We start from the raw sequence: 20,226 nt of genomic DNA, 5'->3' as shown, positions 1-20,226 counted from the left end.
TTTGCAGAGAAAGGAACCCGTACATCTACCCCTAGACTTTGTTTCAACAAGTCAAAATAAGTTTCTATTTACTCCTCAGATACCCTAAAATGTAATCAAACTGTAATATTTATTTCGGAAAGAAGTATGTTCAGTAGGAAACCGATTTTAGCAGGTGCGTAATGTATTCATGGCGCGCGCAAACACGAATTTACATGACTGTGTCCTTCTACTAAAACTGATATTTCTTATTCGTTTTTGAAGTTACAAGCCTGAAACCTTGAACATAGACTGCTGATACCCTGTGGAAGCCATAGGAATTTCATTCAGGGAGCAAATTTTCAAAATGATCTTTCTCTTGCATTTCTAAGAGGATGGTCTCTCTCTCAAAAATATTCTGGTGGTTTTTCTCCTACCATATCTATTGTGTTATATTCTCCTACATTATTTTAACATTTCTAAACTTCCAAGTGTTTTCTTTCCAATGGTACCAATTATATGCATATCCTGGCTTCAGGGCCTGAGCTACAGGCAGTTTACTTTGGGCACGTCATTCAGGCAAGAAGTGGAGAAAAAAAGTGGCCTAGCCCTAAGAAGTTAAGAGATTTCCAATGGATAATAAGCCTCCGTGTGAAATAGCATGGAAGCTTATTGTATATTTAAAATATATATATATATATATATATATATATATATATATATATATATATATATATATATATATATATATATATATATATATATTTCACCTTTATTTAACCAGGGAGGCCAATTGAGAGCAAGTTGTCATTTACAACTGCGACCCGGCCAAGATAAAGCAAAGCAGTGCGACAAAAAAACAGTGTTACACATGGGATAAACAAACGTACAGTCAATAACACAATAGAAAAATCTATATACAGTGTGTGCAAATGTAGTAAGATTAGGGAGGTAAGGCAATAAATAGGCCATAGTGGCGAAATAATGACAATTTAGCATTAACACTGGAGTGATAGATGTGCAGATGATGATGTGCAAGTAGAGATACTGGGGTGCAAAATAGCAAAAATAAATAACAATATATGGATGAGGTAGTTGGGTGGGCTATTTACAGATGGGCTGTGTACGGGTGCAGTGATCGGTAAGCTGCTCTGACAGCTGATGCTTAAAGTTAGTGAGGGAGATATAAGTCTCCAGCTTCAGTGATTTTTGCAATTCATTTCAGTCATTTGCAGCACAGAATAGGAAGTAAAAGCAGCCAAATGAGGAGTTGGCTTTGGGGATGACCAGTGAAATATACCTGCTGGAACGCGTGCTGACCAGTGATCTGAGAAGGCGGGGCTTATAGATGACCTGGAGCCAGTGTGTTTGGCAATGAATATGAAGCGAGGGCCAGCCAACGAGCATACAGGTCGCAGTGGTGGGTAGTATATGGGGCTTTGGTGACAAAACGGATGGCACTGTGATAGACTACATCCAGTTTGTTGAGTGTTGGAGGCTATTTTGTAAATGACATCGCCGAAGTCAAGGATTGGTAGGATAGTCAGTTTTACGAGGGTATGTTTAGCAGCATGAGTGAAGGAGGCTGTGTTTCGAAATAGGAAGCCAATTCTGGATTTAATTTTGGATTGGAGATGCTCAATGCAAGTCTGGAACGAGGTTAACAGTCTAACCAGACACCTAGGTATTTGTAGTTGTCCACATATTTTAAGTCAGAACGGTCCAGAGTAGTGATGCCAGTCGGACGGGTGGGTGCGGGCAGAGATCGGATGAAGAGCATGCATTTAGTTTTACTAGTATTTAAGAGCAGTTGGAGGCCGCGGAAGGAGTGTTGTATGGCATTGAAGCTCGTCTGGAGGTTTTGTTAACACAGAGTACAAAGAAGGGCCAGAAGTATACAGAATGGTGTCGTTTGCGTTAAGGTGGTTCCGAGAATCACCAGCAGCAAGAGCGACATCATTGATAATACAGAGAAAAGAGTTGAACCTTGTGGCACCCCCCCATAGAGACCGCCAGAGGTCCAGACAACAGGCCCTCCGATTTGACACACTGAACTTTATCTGAGAAGTAGTTGGTGAACCAGGCAAGGCAGTCATTTGAGAAACCAAGGCAGTTGAGTCTGCCGATAAGAATGCGGTGATTGACAGAGTTGAAAGCCTTGGCCCGGTCGATGAAGATTGCTGGGCTGCACGGTACTGTTTTTAATCGATGACGGTTATGATGTCGTTTAGGACCTTGAGCGTGGCTGAGGTGCATCCATGACCCGCTCGGTAACCAGATAGCATAGCGGAGAAGGTATGGTGGGATTCGAAATGGTCGGTGATCTGTTAACTTGGCTTTCGAAGACTTTAGAAAGGCAGGTTAGGATAGATATAGGTCTGTAACAGTTTGAGTCTAGAGTGTCTCCCACTTTGAAGAGGGGGATGACCGTGGTAGCTTTCCAATCTTTAGGGATCTCAGGCGATACAAAAGAGAGGTTGGACAGGCACGTAATAGGGGTTGCAACAATTGCGGCGGATAATTTTAGAGAGGGTCCAGATTGTCTAGCCCATTTATGTTGAGGGGGTGTGTGTTGGAAATATTTTTCAAATACTGTGAGGAACCGTTATCATGATTCGCAATGGAAGTTATAAAAACAGACTTCGATGACTTACTGTGTCAGGTGAAAAAAACTGAGAAGGTCAGGTTATTATTGGTGGTAGGTTATATGGCTGCAATCCCGTTAAGGGGATGATATGACAACAGCCAGTGAGATGATATGACAACAGCCAGTGAAAGTGCAGGGCGCCAAATTCAAACAACAGAAATCTCATAATTAAAATTCCTCAAACATACATGTATCTTATACCATTTTAAAGGTAATCTTGTTGTTAATCCCACCAATGTGTCCGATTTCAAATAGGCTTTACAGCGAAAGCACCACAAACGATTATGTTAGGTCACCGCAAAATCACAGAAAAACACAGCAATTTTTCAGCCAAAGACAGGAATCACAAAAAGCAGAAAGAGATAAAATGAATCACTAAACTTTGATGATCTTCATCAGATGACACTCATAGGACTTCATGTTACACAAATATATGTTTTGTTCGATAAAGTTAATTTATATCCAAAAACCTCAGTTTACATTGGCGCCATGTTCAGAAATGCCTTCAAAATATCCGGAGAAATTGCAGAGAGCCACGTCAAATAACATAAATACTCATCATAAACTTTGATGAAAGATACATGTTTTACATAGAATTAAAGATACACTTGTTCTTAATGCAACCGCTGTGTCAGATTTAAAAAAAACTTTAAGGATTAAGCAAACTATGCAATAATCTGAGACGGATCTCAGAAAAAAATCCGCAATGTTGGATTCAACAGAAATCAGAAATAACATTATAAATATTCCCTTTGATGATCTTCATCAGAATGCACTCCCAGGAATCCTAGTTCCACAATAACTGTTTGTTTTGTTTGATAATGTCCGTTATTTATGTCCAAGTAGCTACTTTTGTTAGCGCGTTTAGTACACAAATCCAAATGCTCGTGCAAGTCCAGCCGAACGTCGGACGAAAACTTGAAAAAGTTATATTACAGGTCGAGGAAACTTGTCAAACTAAGTATAGAATAAATCTTTAGGATGTTGTTATCATAAATATTCAATAACGTTCCATTCGGAGAATTCCTTTGTCTGTAGAGAAGCAATGGAAGGCAGGTCGCTATCATGTGAAATGCGCGTGACCAGGACCTGGCTCTCTGCCAGACAACTGACTCAAACAGCTCCCATCCGGCTCCACATCACAGTAGAAGCCTCATTCAAGGTTCTACAGACTGTTGACATCTAGTGGAAGCCGTAGGAAGTGCAAACAGATCCATATCCCACTGTGTATTCAATAGGGTCTGGGTTGAAAATCGACCAACCTCAGATTCCCCACTTCCTGTAAGGTTCCCCACTTCCTGTAAGGTTTTTGCCTGCCATATGAGTTCTGTTATACTCACAGACATCATTCAAACAGTTTTAGAAACTTCAGAGTGTTTTCTATCCAATACTAATAATAATATGCATATATTAGCAACTGGGACTGAGGAGCAGGCCGTTTACTCTGGGCACCTTTCATCCAAGCTACTCAATACTGCCCCTGCAGCCATAAGAAGTTAAGACAGTCATAAATCAGATAAAACCAAATGGGCACTTTCCTACATTTGTGCAAGGCAGTTCAGGTACTTCAGGGGAGCGCACTCCATCAGTACAGAGAAACCAGACACATGCGCATTGCTCACATGAAGCGCTCTAAACAAAAGACAATGTAAAAAATTTACAAAACTCACAAATGATGGTATGAAATACACTTGTAAGAAGCACTTTTTTGTTTATCAGGTTGTGAACTCTGCAAACAACGTTTCCACTCCGATAATGAGAACGATAAAATACTGTAGTCCTAATTCATATGCATGCATTAACTGAAATCAATGTAACGGTAATTGTACTACTGGTGACATAAAATGGAATTGATCAAAATAAACAATCAAAGAGCAAACAATTCACACAATGAAACAATAAATGCACAATATTTGTCAGGAGCACATTCTGGAGAGGTGAGCACATTTTGGAGAGAGACGCGCCTATTTCTTCACCACACCCCTCCCCTTGTTTTAATATTTTTTTATTATTTTCAAAACAAATTATCTTCAGACATATTAGATAATTTTCACTGCCAACCACAACTAAATAATCAGCTAGGCCTATTGCCATTTGGCTGCCCTAATTGCGGGCTTCCCAACTAGGCATAGGCCTACACGCTTGTGATTTGAACCAATCCACAGATATAAAAAAAATATTTAAAAAAAGCAATTTATCATCTGTGGCTAAATCATGCTCTCTGGTGAAATATTTTTAATGATTTCATTTATGTATAGACAGGGTGAATTACATAATTTAGGCACATTTATATTCAATTTACTTTAGCCTATTGGCCACGGCTATTTGATGTGGCTATGTGATGTGCATGCTCGGAGAAGCACAGATCAAAGTTTCTACGAAAATGAACTTCCTGAGTCTTTTGCGCTGCTGGGGTAGTGTAAATAAAACTAGGCTGAGAGAAACAGAGCCTCTGTCTCAGTATGTGTAGCCAGTCCAGCTGATGCTGTCTGGTCAAAAAGAGTATGACATTGTAGGCGCATGGGAAGCCAGCGAGCAATTGACCTCCCTTAATGAAAAAATATAAAATAATAGCCAATTAGCGTTGAGCTAAACTGAGTGAGCTCAACTGTGAATGGTCCTGGCATTCCAAAAAAATGTGTCAAGGGAAGAAACCAGTTTGGATTTGGCTTCACATCAATCACATCAAAAGCAAAACGTAATTTACAGAAAAATTGTTGCGTCTCCCTGTGTTGTTGTCCTCTGGTGGCTAGCTAGCTAGCTAAAATCTTCCCTTTCCTAAATTAGGCATGGATGGAGATATTGATTTTGACTTGTAGTTTTACTTAATTCTCTGTACTGGCCAATGATTATAAAGGTGATTCTGATCCAACCATAAATTCATACATTGTGCCCCTGGCCTGAGAGGATGGAAGTTCAATATGTAGCTAGATATAGTAGGATATTGCTGGCCTGGTGCATTGTTGCCTTGAAATTAAGTTAGGCTAGCAAGCAAGCATTTTAGCCAATTAGCCTAGGACAACAAAAACAAAAAGCGTGTACTGTATGACAGAGTCATAGACAATTTCGGCAACATGAAAGAGAAGAGGATGGCATTGGATATCCCCCGGCTGTTGTCTTAGATGGACTTGTCACCCTTGTTCTTACAATGTTTGCCCGGTCCCAAAACTCAGTGATGTACTAGTGGAGCGTTCTGGTATAGAAATGTAACCTCCCTTCTTAAAAAAGCTCTGTCGGGATGCTGTCAGCACCAGGAGTCTTGTTGTTCTTGAGGGAACAGATAGCGGATAAAACCTTTTGGAAGGTTTGAGAATGGTTGAGGTCTTGAATGGGTGGACAGACAGGCAGTTCTTCCAGGATGGAGTGGTCTTTTGGAGAGTGCTGATTGAGTAGTGCTTCAAAGTGGTCAGCCCACCTCATCCGGATCTGGTTTTGGTCCTTCGAGAGTCAGACCATCAACTGTTTTCAGGGGGGTAATGGTGCGACCTCTAGGGCCATAGACAGCTTTAGCTGATTTGTAGAAATTGTGGATGTTTTTTTGTCAGCATAAATTTGGATTTCCTGTGCCTTATTCGTCCACCATTTGTTCTGCAGAGCACGCAAGGGTGTTTGCACCTCCTTGTGTGATGCACACCATTTCTGGCGGAGGTTAGCAGATGTGGGGCTGTGCGCTCTGTGCATATTGTCCAGTAAGGTTGTGATGATGTCCCAGTTCTCATTGAACCAGTCCTGATGTTTCCTACCTCTGTGGCCAATGGAGTTGGCCACTGCCTGATAGAGCACTGAGTTGACAGATGCCCACTTCTGGGTCATGGGGTCCTCTGCGCTCAGAAGAGGCCCAGAAGAGGCTCAGGCTCCCTCAGCCTTTCAGCGAAAGACCGACAGAACTCCTCCCTTACTGCAGCTTTCTCAAGCCGGGAACAGTGCAGACACCTCTTACTGGACTCCTGCAGGCATTGGGGGAGACGTATTCTCACCTGGAGTTTAGCCAGTACCATATCTGTCCAGATTTCTGCACGCCTCATGGCACGTGTCAGCAGAACATCAACGTCTCACTATGACGTAGTCGATCAGGTGCCAGTGTTTGGAGCGTGGGTGCATCCATTATGTTTTAAAATGTGTTTTTCTGGTGGAATAAGGTGTTAGTGACGATGAGATCATGCTTGTCACAGAGTTAACAGTCTCATACCGTTTTCATTGACCTGGCCAACACCATGCCTACCCAGCACTCTGCTCCATATCATGTTGTCTGTCCCAAACTAGCATTGAAGTCACCCAGCAGAAAGATCTTGTCATTCCTGGATGCGGTGAAGGGCCTCATCTAGTGACTGGTAGCAGTCCTTTGCCTCCATTATTTTTAAATGGAAGAAGGTTGGAATTACCAAGACGCTTCCTAGAGCTGGCCGCCCGACCAAACAGGGGAGAAGGGCCTGAAACACTGCATTGATACTTGGCGAATGGGGAAATCCATAATGTTAAAGGCCCAGTGTATCACATTGTAAAACAGCTGATGAAACTAACGCTGTAAAAGTTTTTTTTTTTATCAGTGTTATTTCCTGATAGTTGCTGGTTGAAAATACAATCTATACAGGACCTTCTAATCAGCAGATTTTGCATGGGTGTTTTGACTTGCCCAGTGACATCACCAGGCGGTAGACCAATAACAAAGGTTCCAAAGTTCCAAACCTCTCTGCCAATAACAGCTCGTTTTCAGATCCCTTCCCCACGCAGACCACTAACAGACACTCCTAGCAAAATTCTTACTTGAAAATTATATATTTTTTGCTAAAAAGCTATATTATAGTATGTGGCAGACCAGGGGGTTTGGTCAAAACGTTTACACAGATCAAAAATGGACAGAGTGTGATTAGCTCGGTTTCAAGGGTGTTTATTAAAATAATAAGTCTAAAAGGATCGGTCTCCCACATGAGACCCTTTCCGGGATACCGTCTTCTGGGCTCTGGGTCTTGCTGTATCCTGTCGGGCACAAAAACTGAACTCCCTGCACATACCTCTGCAACCTTCCTCAACTATACGGGAGTCCTTTCTACCCTCGCTCTCCCTTGTGTGCTGCCCTTCTGGCAGCTTTATGGGCCTGCACAGCTGGTGAGCAATCAGCCCTTGATTACTCACCAGCTCCCAATCAGTCCCAATTAGTCCTGGCCGGAGAGCCCGTCGAGACCTGGCACATCCAGCAGATGGAGCCATCGCCTCGTGATGTATACGACGTCTGTCACCAGGCCTCGACGAGTCTCCCCCTGGTGGCTGACCTGCTGTACACCACTATATATATATATATATATATATATATATATATATATATATATATATATATATAATTTTACAATTTTAATGGAAAACTATTAAAGTAATTTACTTATTTGCTACCCAGTAATGATTTGATGTTGATATAAAAATGGCTGCATTGGGCCTTTAATGTTCTTCCCACAGAAAGAAAGTCCAGTAACTATAGGCTACACTATTATCTGGCCCTTTCTTGATGATATGAGTGCCCATGCAAGTGATATACTGATAATAATTATTGAGTGTCAATTAATGAGAACCGTCATGAAGGCATGATTCCTTTTTTTCTCCCAAGCCTTGGTCAGTTCTAGTAAGGTTGTTGCTACATACATTGATTTATATTTTTGAATATCCACATATACAGTTGGATCTGAAATTATTGACATCCTTGATAAAGATTAGCAAAAGACTAAAATATATAAAAATACTGAGCTATATTGTTTGCAAAAAATAGGGAAATTATATTATTTTATATTAATACATTTGCTCAAATAAAGAGATTTTGTTTAACAAGTACCTACCTTACAATACCTCACCTTGCAAGTATATTCTAAAATATATATTTGATGAGTTGGAGATCACATTGGGAGGAATCTTAAACCATTCCTCTACACCGAATCCTTTCAGATCCTTGATATCCTTCGTCTGCGCTTATAGACTGCCCTCTTCAATTCAAAGAGACGGAGATGAACATTGCAAAATGTTTTTGCAATGTTGTGGCCACTTAACCATTTCTTTGTGGATTTTGATGTGTGCTTGGGGTTTTTGTCTTGCTTGAAGATGGTTTCAGCCTCCTGGCAGAGGCAACCAAGTTTTTGGCTAAAATGTCCTGGTACCATAGCTGCAGGGAGTAGAGATGCTGAGGGTGTTGCAACACCCCTTAAAAAAGTAATAATATATATTAATATAAAAAATATATATAGGGCGGTGTTACAGGTGCCCTAAAGGGACAAACTAGAATATCAATACACAACATATTCCTCCCCCTTTACTTTTGATGCCTCATAAGGAAAAAGTTAATATTCAATGTTTTGCATATTATTTTCTTTTTAACATAACAGTTCTCTTAATGTAAATAAATGAACTGTGTCAGTTCCCAGATTTAACCCTGGGGTGTATTCTGCACCGATGTCAGAGGTTAGTCTGAACTAAATATTCAACCTTTCAGGGGTCGTCTTTCTCTTGCAGGGTAATTACAGGTGAGTCTAGTCACATTGTCTCTGAGTCTGAGTGGTGATGGTGTATGTCCAGACTGGGGTGCAACAGTACCCTGAGTAGGCACTCTGGCTGGTTCAGGTGAGTCTGGAACACTTTAGTAGGTTGCTGCAGTGGATGTTCAGGTGATGGCTCGTAGTCATGGTAGGTCTCCAGTAGCTGAACTTGGTTTGTCACTTGACATGAGTCATCTGAGGTTGGTTCCTGCCAACCATTGATCCACATGTCTCCTCCAGATGATGTTCTCTGGTCTGTGAACTGTGTAGGACACAGGCCCTGTTTGTGCGACCACTGTTGCTGGTATCCACTTTGGACCTTTGCAGTAGTTTTGAGAACTCTCTCCAGCTCTGATGCTTCTGTCTTTTGCTTTGCGTTGTCTCTCCACCTGTGCTCTCTGTGTCTGTACAACCTGTTTAGTCTTTGGAGGTCTCAAGAGGTCGAGTCGCGTGCAAAGCTGTCTTTTCATCATGTCTGACGCGGGTGCCACTTTGGTTGTAGCATGGGGGTTGTTTCTGTAGGTCAACAGGAAGTTGTTTAGGCGCTTATTGAGAGACCCGTTCCCTTGTGATGATTTTAATACTCGTCTGGACAAATCTTTCAGCGAGGCTGTTCGTTGCAGGGTGATACGGCGCTGACTTGATGTGCTGAATTCCATGAATGACCAGAACTCTTCGGACACCAGTTGGGGGCAATTATCGCTAATGAGTTGCGTTGGCAAGCCGAAGTGACTGAAGATTGACCGGAGCTCTTCGATGGTTCTCTCCGCTGAGGTGCTCTTCATCACTGTGACCTCAGGCCATTTGCTGTGTGCATCAACTACGACTAAGAACATACGATCTTCCAGTGGGCCTGCATAGTCTATGTGGACTCGCTGACCAGGCTCCTCTGGGAAGTCCCATGGGTGTAGTGGCGCTAGCTGGGGCATGTTCAAAAGTAAATGGAATTGCTAAAATGTAAAAGTATTAATAATTTCAAATTCATTATATTATGCAAACCAGGCAGCAAAATGTATTGTTTATTTTTTAAATGTACGATTTGGCCAGGGGCACACTACAACACTCTGACATTAATTTACAAACAAAGCATGTGTGTTTAGTGAGTCCGCCAGATCAGAGGCAGTAGGAATGACAAGAGAGGTTCTCTTGATAAGTTCATGAATTGGACCATTTCCCTGTCAAAATGTAACATACTTTTGGGTGTTAGAGAAAATGTATGGATTAAAACGTACATTATTTTCTTTAGGAATGTAGTGAAGTGAAGTAAAAGTAAGTTGTCAAAAATATACATAGTAAAGTAAAAGTACAAATACCCCAAAAAACTACTTAAGTAAAAATACTTTTATTAAAGTTCTACTTAAGTACTTTACACCACTAGAAAAAAGTAAGGAGCCCAGACAGCTGCATTGGGAACATCAAAAAGATTGTGGGGGCTGTTTTGTTAGACTTCAGTGCGGATTTTGACATTATAGATCTGCTGCTGAAAAAACGTATGTGTTATGGCTTTACACCCCCTGCTACAGTTGAAGTTGGAAGTTTACATACACTTATGTTGGAGTCATTAAAACTCGTTTTTCAACCACTCCACACATTTCTTGTTAACAAACTCTAGTTTTGGCAAGTCGGTTAGGACATCTACTTTGTGCATGACACAAGTAATTTTTCCAACAATTGTTTACAGGCAGATTATTTCAGTTATAATTGATTTTATCATAATTCCAGTGGGTCAGAAGTTTACATACACTAAATTGACTGTGCCTTTAAACAGCTTGGAACATTCCAGAAAATTAAGTCACGGCTTTAGATGCTTCTGATAGGCTAATTGACATAATTTGAGTCAATTGCAGGTGTACCTGTGGATGTATTTCAAGGCCTACCTTCAAACTCAGTGCCTCTTTGCTTGACATCATGGGAAAATCAGCCAAGACCTCAGAAAAAAACTGTAGACCTCCACAAGTCTGGTTCATCCTTGGGAGCAATTTCTAAACGCCTGAAGGTACCACGTTCATCTGTAGTACGCAAGTATAAACACCACGGCACCATGCAGCTGTCCTACCACTCAGGAAGGAGACGCATTCTGTCTCCTAGAGGTGAACGTACTTTGGTGCGAAAAGAGCAAATCAATCCCAGAGCAACAGCAAAGGACCTTGTGCAGATGCTGGAGGAAGCAGGTACAAAAGTATCTATATCCACAGTAAAACGAGTCCTATATTGACAACCTGAAAGGCAGCTCAGCAAGGAAAAAGCCGCTGCTCCAAAACCGCCATAAAAAAGCCAAACTATGGTTTGCAACTGCACATGGGGACAAAGATCGTACTTTTTGGAGAAATGTCCTCTGGTCTAATGAAACAAATAGAACTGTTTGGCCATAATGACCATCGTTATGTTTGGAGGAAAAAGGGGGCGGCTTGCAAGCCGAAGAACACCATCCCAACCGTGAAGCACGGGGTGGCAGCATCAATTTGTGGAGGTGCTTTGCTGCAGGAGGGAATGGTGCACTTCACGAAATAGATAGCATCATGAGAAAGGAAAATTATGTGGATATATTGAAGCAACATCTCAAGACATCAGTCAGGAAGTTAAAGCTTGGTTGCAAATGGGTCTTCCAAATGGACAATGACCCGAAGCATACTTCCAAAGTTGTGGCAAAATGGCTTAAGGACAACAAAGTCAAGGTATTGGAGTGGCCATCACAAAGCCCTGACCTCAATCCTATAGAAAATTTGTGGGCAGAACTGAAAAAGCTTGTGTGAGCAAGGAGGCCTACAAACCTGACTCAGTTACACCATCTCTGTCAGGAGGAATGGGCCAAAATTCACCCAACTTTATTGTGGGAAGCTTGTGGAAAGCTACTCAAAACGTTTGACCCAAGTTAAACAATTTAAAGGCAATGCTACCAAATACTAATTGAGAATATGTAAACTTCTGACCCACTGGGAATGTGATGAAAGAAATAAAATCTGAAATAAAATCACTACTATTATTCTGACATTTCACATTCTTAAAATATAGTGGTGATCTTAACTGACCTAAGGCAGGGAATTTTTACTAGGATTCAATGTCAGGAATTGTGAAAAACTGAGTTTACATACACCTTAGCCAAATACATTTAAACATTCCCGACTTCAACTGTATGCTGAGGACTTGTAGGCTGCTTTTCCTTCGCTCTGCGGTCCAACTCATCCCAAACCCTCTCAATTGGGTTGAGGTTGGGGGATTGTGGAGGCCAGGTCATGTGATGAAGCACTCCATCACTCTCCTTGGTCAAATAGCCCTTACACAGGCTGTTGGTGTGTTGGTTCATTGTCCTATTAAAAACAAATGATAGTCCATGCAAAGCGCAAACTGGATGGGATGAATGCTGTGGTAGCCATGCTGGTTAAGTGTGCTTTGAACTGTAAATAAATCAGACAGTGTCACCAGCAAAGTACCATCACACCACCTCCTCTATTCTTCACGGAGGAAACCAAACAATGCGGTGATAATCCACTCACCTACTCTGCGTCTCACAATGACACGGCGGTTGGAACCAAAAATCTAAAATTTGGACTCATCAGACCAAAGGATAGATTTCGACCAGTCTAATGTCCATTGCTCGTGTTTCTTGGCCCAAGCAAGTCTCTTCCTATTGGTGTCCTTTAGTGGTGGTTTCTTTGCAGAAATTCAACCATGAAGGCTTGATTCACGCATTCTCCTCTGAACAGTTGATGTTAAGATGTGTCTGTTACTTGAACTCCTTGAAACATTTATTTGGCTTGCAATGTCTGAGGCTGGTAACTCTAATAAACGTATCCTCTGCAGCAGAGGTAACTCTGGGTCTTCCTTTCCTGTGGCAGTCCTCATGAGAGCTAGTTTCATCATAGCGCTTGATGGTTTTTGCAACTGCACTTGAATAAACTTTCAAAGTTCTTGAAATTTTCAGGAGTGACTGACCTTCGTGTCTTTAAGTATTGATACTGTAATTTATCTTAGCATTTTTGAGCTGCTCTTGCCATAAGAAATTCACCAAATTAACAAGGCACACCTGTTAATTGAAATGCATTCCAGGTGACTACCTCATGAAGCTGGTTGAGAGAATGCCAAGAGGTTGCAAAGCTGTCATCAAGACACAGGGTGCCACAGGGTGGCAAGGGGTAGTGCGTCTGGCCACTACTTTACTGTGGCCGGATGCACTACCCTTTGCAGACGTGACTGCTATGGGTCAGTAGTCATTTAGGCAGCTTACCTTGGCGTTCTTGGGCACAGGGACTATGGTGATCTGCTTGAAACATGTAAGTATTACAGCCTCTGTCAGGGACATGTTGAAAATGTCAGTGAAGACACTTGCCAGTTGGTCAGCGCGTACTCTTGAATAGACATCCTGGAAATCCATCTGGCCCTGCGGCCTTGTGAATGTTGACCTGTTTAAAGGTCTTACATCGGTTACAAAGAGCGTGATCAGCTGGTGCTATCATACATGCTTCAGTGTTGCTTGCCTCAAAGCGCACATATTAGTAATTTATCTCATCTGGTAGGCTCGTGTCACTGGGAAGCTCGCGGCTGGGCTTCCCTATGTAGTCTGTAATAGTTTTACATACAATAGCAGACTGATTTGGTCTCTGTTGACCTTGGGCAGGACTTTTGGCCTTGGGCAGGAGGCTTTTCCTCTTATATGTTGGCACTGTAAACAGGTATTCTTCCTAGGGGAATGAATATGACACTGTCCAGGGATCAACATTCAGGGCTGCCCCCTGGCCCGGCAACATCTGCCAAGCTCACCGGGCCAGCTTTCATATGGCCCGCTTGAGACAGTACATTTTCAAAATCCAAAACAGAAAACAATAACTTATATTTGTATTTAATCATTCACAATCTTCCCGACTTCTGAAGTGTCACACTTGTTATTAAGCAGCATTCGGCCTTCCTTCTGTGTCAAGAATGAGCTCCGCCTCAGTAGGCTACGGCCTGGATACACGCGCCAGACTCGTCTCAGTGGAGGCAGAGTTGAATATTGGCACGTGCATTTCACAATCACAGAACAAAAGGCCTCCACCTGCTCCACTGCGATGCCACTATTTGCAAATAAAGATTTACATAGGCCTACACTATGAAGCTGCTTGCTTGTCAAGACATTCATATTATGTGTTCCAATAAGCCCAGTGACTGCATTTAGGAATGTTGTGCAATCTCGGGAAAAGACAACAATTGTGATTGTTGAAAGAGCATGATCCCAGCTTTCCAGTGCTGTTTGATTTATTTCTCAAATCCAATTTTAGTGCAATTGGCAGAGTTTTACGAACTTAGTGTCTGGCATAACAATAAAAAAAAGTAACTTTGGGAAGCCGTCATGGCCATTCCAGTGCATAAACAGTAGGAGTATGCTTATATATTTGGCTAGTGGCAATGGTAGTTTTAAGGACATTAAAAAAAGTAACATCATATTTAGAGTCTGATCTAGCTAATGATTAGCCCATTGGGGCAATTGAGATAAGCAACTGCATGCTTCATCCATGTAGCCATGCCGAAAATGCTGCATTAGGCAACAGGTGACAATACTTATTTCTGAAATAGCACACCTGCCTGCAATATGGACCATGTACAGTCGTGGCCAAAAGTTGAGAATGACACATTAATTTTCAGTCTGCTACCTCAGTTTGTATGATGGCAATTTGAATATACTCCAGAATGTTATGACGAGTGATCAGATGAATTGCAAATGAACTGAATCCCAAAACATGTCCACTGCATTTCAGCCCTGCCACAAAAGGACCAGCTGACATGTCAGTGATTCTCTCGTTAACACAGGTGTGAGTTGACGAGGACAAGGCTGGAGATCACTCTGTCATGCTGATTGAGTTTGAATAACAGACTGGAAGCTTCAAAAGGAGGGTGGTGCTTTGAATCATTGTTCTTCCTCTGTCAACCATGGTTACCTGCAAGGAAATACGTGCCGTCATCATTGCTTTGCACAAAAAGGGCTTCACAGGCAAGGATATAGCTGCCAGTAAGATTGCACCTAAATCAACCATTTATCGGATCATCAAGAACTTCAAGGAGAGCGGTTCAAATGTTGTGAAGAAGTGTAATGGCAGCCTTCCTCCTCTTCGTCTGAAGACGCAGCGTAGTTCGTGTTCAACATGTTTAATAAAAGACGATAAACGTGAACACTACACAATACAAAATAACAAACGTGGCAAAACCGAAACAGTCCTATCTGGTGCAGAGAACACAAAGACAGAAGACAACCACCCACAAAACCCCAACACAAAACAGGCTACCTAAATATGGTTCCCAATCAGACAATGACTAACACCTGCCTCTGAGAACCATATCAGGCCATACATAGAAATGGACAAACTAGACACACAACATAGAATGCCCACCCAGCTCACGTCCTGACCAACACTAAAACAAGGAAAACACAAAAGAACTATGGTCAGAACGTGACGAAGGCTCCAGGGCGCCCAAGAAAGTCCAGCAAGAGCCAGGACCATCTCCTGCAGTTGATTCAGCTGCGGAATCAGGGCACCACCAGTACAGAGCTTGCTCAAGAATGGCTGCAGGCAGGTGTGAGTGCATCTGCATGCACAGTGAGGCGAAGACTTTTGGAGGATGGCCTGGTGTCAAGAAGGGCAGCAAAGAAGCCACTTCTCTCCAGGAAAAACATCAGGGACAGACTGATATTCTGCAAAAGGTACAGGGATTGGACTGCTGAGGACTGGGGTAAAGTCATTTTCTCTGATGAATCCCCTTTCCGATGGTTTGGGGCATCCGGAAAAAAGCTTGTCCGGAGAAGACAAGGTGAGCGCTACCATCAYTCCTGTGTCATGCCAACAGTAAAGCATCCCGAGACCATTCAAGTGTGGGGTTGCTTCTCAGCCAAGGGAATGGGCTCACTCACAATTTTGCCTAAGAACACAGCCATGAATAAAGAATGGTACCAACACATCCTCCGAGAACAACTTCTCCCAACCATCCAGGAACAGTTTGGTGACGAACAATGCCTTTTCCAGCATGATGGAGCACCTGCAAGGCAAAAGTGATAACTAAGTGGCTCGGGGAACAAAACATCGATATTTTGGGTCCATGGCCAGGAAACTCCCCAGACCTTAATCCCATTGTGGTCAATCCTGAAGAGGCAGGTGGACAAACAAAAACCCACAAATTCTGACAAACTCCAAGCATTGATTATGCAAGAATGGGCTGCCATCAGTCAGGATGTGGCCCAGAAGTTAATTGACAGCATGCCAGGGCAGATTGCAGAGGACTTGAAAAAGAAGGGTCAACACTGCAAATATTGACTCTTTGCATCAACTTCATTTAATTGTCAATAAAAGCCTTTGACACTTATGAAATGCTTCTTCAGTATTCCATAGTAACAGCTGACAAAAATATCTAGACACTGAAGCAGCAAACTTTGTGTATATTAATATGTGTGTCATTCTCAACTTTTGGCCACAACTGTACAGGCCCTAAATACATTACTTTTCATCCCCTGTGGCTCAGTTGATAGAGCATAGAACTTACAATGCCAGGGTTGTGGGTTCAATTCACACCGGGGACCAGTATGAAAGAAGAAAAATTAGGATATGCACTCACTACTGTAAGTACTCTGGGTAAGAGCATCTAATAAAATTACCCAAAAAAATGAATATTACATTTTAAACAGTGTCATATGTTAAGGCTATACATTGAGTAAACCAAACATTAGGACCACCCATCAGAACAGCCTCAATTCATTGGGTCATGGACTCTACAAGGTTGTCGATTAGCATTCCAAAGGGATACTGGCCCATGTTGACGCCAATGCTTCCCAAAGTTATGTCAAGTTGGCTGGATGTCCTTCGGGTGGTGGACCATTCTTCATACACACAGGAAACTGTTGGGTATGAAAAATCCAGCAACGTTGCAGTTCTTGACACAAAGTGGTGCGCCTGGGAACTACTACCATACCCCGTTCAAAGGCACTTAAATATTTTTTCTTTCCCATTCACCCTATGAATGGCAAACATACACAATCCATGTCCTAATTGTCTCAAAACGTAAAAATCCTTCCATATGCTGATTGAAGTGGATTTAACAAGTGACATCAATAAGGTTTCATAGTTTTCACCTGGTTAGCCGGTAATGGAAAGCGCAGGTGTTCTTAATGTTTTGTGTACTCTGTAATTGAGAGGGGGGGGTGGGGTTTATTTTAGTTTTCCACACAGTATAAATATCAAATTTTATGATTGGCTATAAGGTACTTGCCCAGACTGCAAATGAAAACATGACATCACCCATGATTGAAATTCTACGTGCATAACTTGCTTTCTTGTGTCTTGGCCTATAAGGGCACAAGGTGAGACCCAGATGCAGACACGGGAGGCAGATGGTTTGAGTCTTGATATTTATTAAACAATCCAAAGGGGATAGAGAAGAGAAAGATAATGGACAGGCAAAAGGTCAAAACCAGTTCAGAGTTCAGGAGGTACAGAGTGGCAGGCAGGCACTGAGTCCAGAAAACAGGCAAGGGTCAAAAACCGGGAGGACAAGAGAGAATAAAAACAGGAGTACAGGAAAAACAGAAGACAAAGGGCTGTGAGACACGGGCTTAATCTTAGACACATGGAACGTAGGGTGAATACGGAGGGTACGAGGTAACAAGAGACGGACAGCAGTGGAACTAAGGACTCTAGAGATGGGAAACGGACCAATGAAACAATGGGACAGTTTGCGGGACTCTACCCGAAGGGGCAGGTCCCGTGTGGACAGCCATACCCTCTGCGGTAGCGGGGAGCTGGAGTACAGCGGCGGTCCGCTTGACGATACCTGGAGTTGATCTTGAGAAGTGCTACCCGAGCTCTTCTCCAGGTACGTCGACAGCGGCGGACGAACATCTGGGCTGAGGGTACGTTGACTTATGGTTCTTGTTCTGGGAAGAGTGATTTGATACCCCATGGAGCACTCAAAAGGGGAGAGTCCCGTGGCTGGGAAGGGTGTTCCTGGCATACTCCACCCAGACCAGTTGTCGGCTCCAGGTAGTGGGGCTGGTTGAGACCAGGCATCTTAGGGTGGTCTCCAGGTCCTGGTTAGCTCGCTCCGACTGGCCGTTCCACTGGGGATGGAAACCGGAGGATAGGCTGGCCAACGCAGAACGCCTTCCAGAACTGAGGACCCCGGTCGGAAACCATATCCACCGGGAGTCCATGGATCCTGAAGACGTGCTGCACTATGAGCTGGGCCGTTTCCTTGGCAGAAAGAAGTTTGTGGAGAGGGATGAAATGAGCGGCCTTTGAGAATCGATCCACCACTGTCAGAATGACAGTGTCTAGGGTTTACCGAAGATTGTGCGAAAACTACTCGTTGATGAGTGGTCGAAGGAGAATGGCAAATAATGAGCAGTACCACAGTGGTGTGAAGAATGGCATCTCGGAAAGCACACCTTGTTGGTCCTTGTCACGGAAGGGCTATTGCAGCAGACAACCACACTGGGTTCCACACCTATCAGCTAAAAACAAGAAGAAGCAGCTCCAGTGGGCAAGCGACCACCAACACCATCCAAATGAGAAAAAAAAAAACATACTAGTACACCAGAGTGCATGTAGTATCTGCATAAGTACAGTGTAATTACTAGATTTAACATAGAATTTAGCTAGTTAAAATTAAGCATAACTTGAGGACTTACTTGTGAATATTGTGTACCTACAAAATATGTTACCCATCCTGACAATCTAATTGCAGCTTCTGAAAGCGCCATTCAAGTGAGAAAATAAACACACAAATGCATCACATAGTACATATCTCTAATATCTGCATCAGAAACTCAAACAGGAAGTGCCCATTTGAAAGATTATTCAACGCTGGTCTGACCAATCGGAATCCACGCTTCAATATTGTTTTGATCACGCGGCCTGGGATATGCTCTGGGTAGCCTCTGAGAATAACATTGACGAATACACTGATACGGTGACTAAGTTTATCAGGAAGTGTATAAGAAATGTTGTACCCACTGTGTCTATTAAAACCTACCATAACCAGAAACCGTTTATAGATGGCAGCATTCGCGCAAAACTGAAAGCACAAACCCCTGCATTCAACCATGGCAAGGTGACTGGGAATATGGCTGAATACAAACAGTGTAGTTATTCCCTCCGTAAGGCAATCAAACAGGCAAAACGTAAGTATAGAGACAAAGTGGAGTTGCAATTCAATGGCTCAGACATGAGACATACTGTACGTGGCAGGGTCTACAGACAATCACAGACTACAAAGGGAAAACCAGCCACGTCGCGGACACTGATGTCTTGCTTCTGGACAACCTAAAAACCTTCTTCACCCGCTTTGAGGAAAACATAGTGCCACCGACGCGGCCCGCTACCAAGGACTGTGGGCTCTCCTTCTCCGTGGCTGACGTGAGTAAGACATTTAAGTGTGTTAACCCTGGCAAGGCTGCCGGGCCAGACGGCATCCCTAGCTGCGTCCTCAGACCATGCGCAAACCAGCTGGCTGGAGTGTTTATGGACATAATCAATCTCTCCCTATCCCAGTCCGCTGTCCCCACTTGCTTCAAGATTTCCACCATTGTTCCTGTACCCAAGAAAGCAAAAGCTAACTGCACTAAATGACTATCGCCCCGTAGCACTTAATTCTGTCATCATGCTTTGAGAGGCTAGTTAAACAACATATCACCTCTACCTTACCTGACACTCTAGACCCACTTCAATTTGCTTACCGTCCCAATAGATCCACAGACGATGCAATCGCCATCACACTGCACAGTGCCCTATCCCATCTGAACAAGAGGAATACCTATGTAAGAATGCTGTTGACTATAGCTCAGCATTCAACACCATAATATCCTCCAAGCTCATCATTAAGCTCGAGGCGCTGGGTCTGAACCCTGCAATGTGCAACTGGGTCCTGGATGTCCTGACGGGCTGCGCCCAGGTGGTGAAGGTAGGAAACACTTCCACTTCGCTGATCCTCAACACAGGGGCGCCACAAGGGTGCTTGCTCAACCCCTCCTGTACTCCCTGTTCACCCATAACTGCGTGGCCACGCACGACTCCAACTCAATCATCAAGTTTGCAGACAACACAACAGTAGTAGGCCTGATTACCAACAATGATGAGACAGCCTACAGAA

Source organism: Salvelinus sp. IW2-2015, linkage group LG4q.2 (genome assembly GCF_002910315.2).
Source record: "Salvelinus sp. IW2-2015 linkage group LG4q.2, ASM291031v2, whole genome shotgun sequence".
Classification (NCBI taxonomy): domain Eukaryota; kingdom Metazoa; phylum Chordata; class Actinopteri; order Salmoniformes; family Salmonidae; genus Salvelinus; species Salvelinus sp. IW2-2015.
This window is presented reverse-complemented; position numbering follows the sequence as displayed.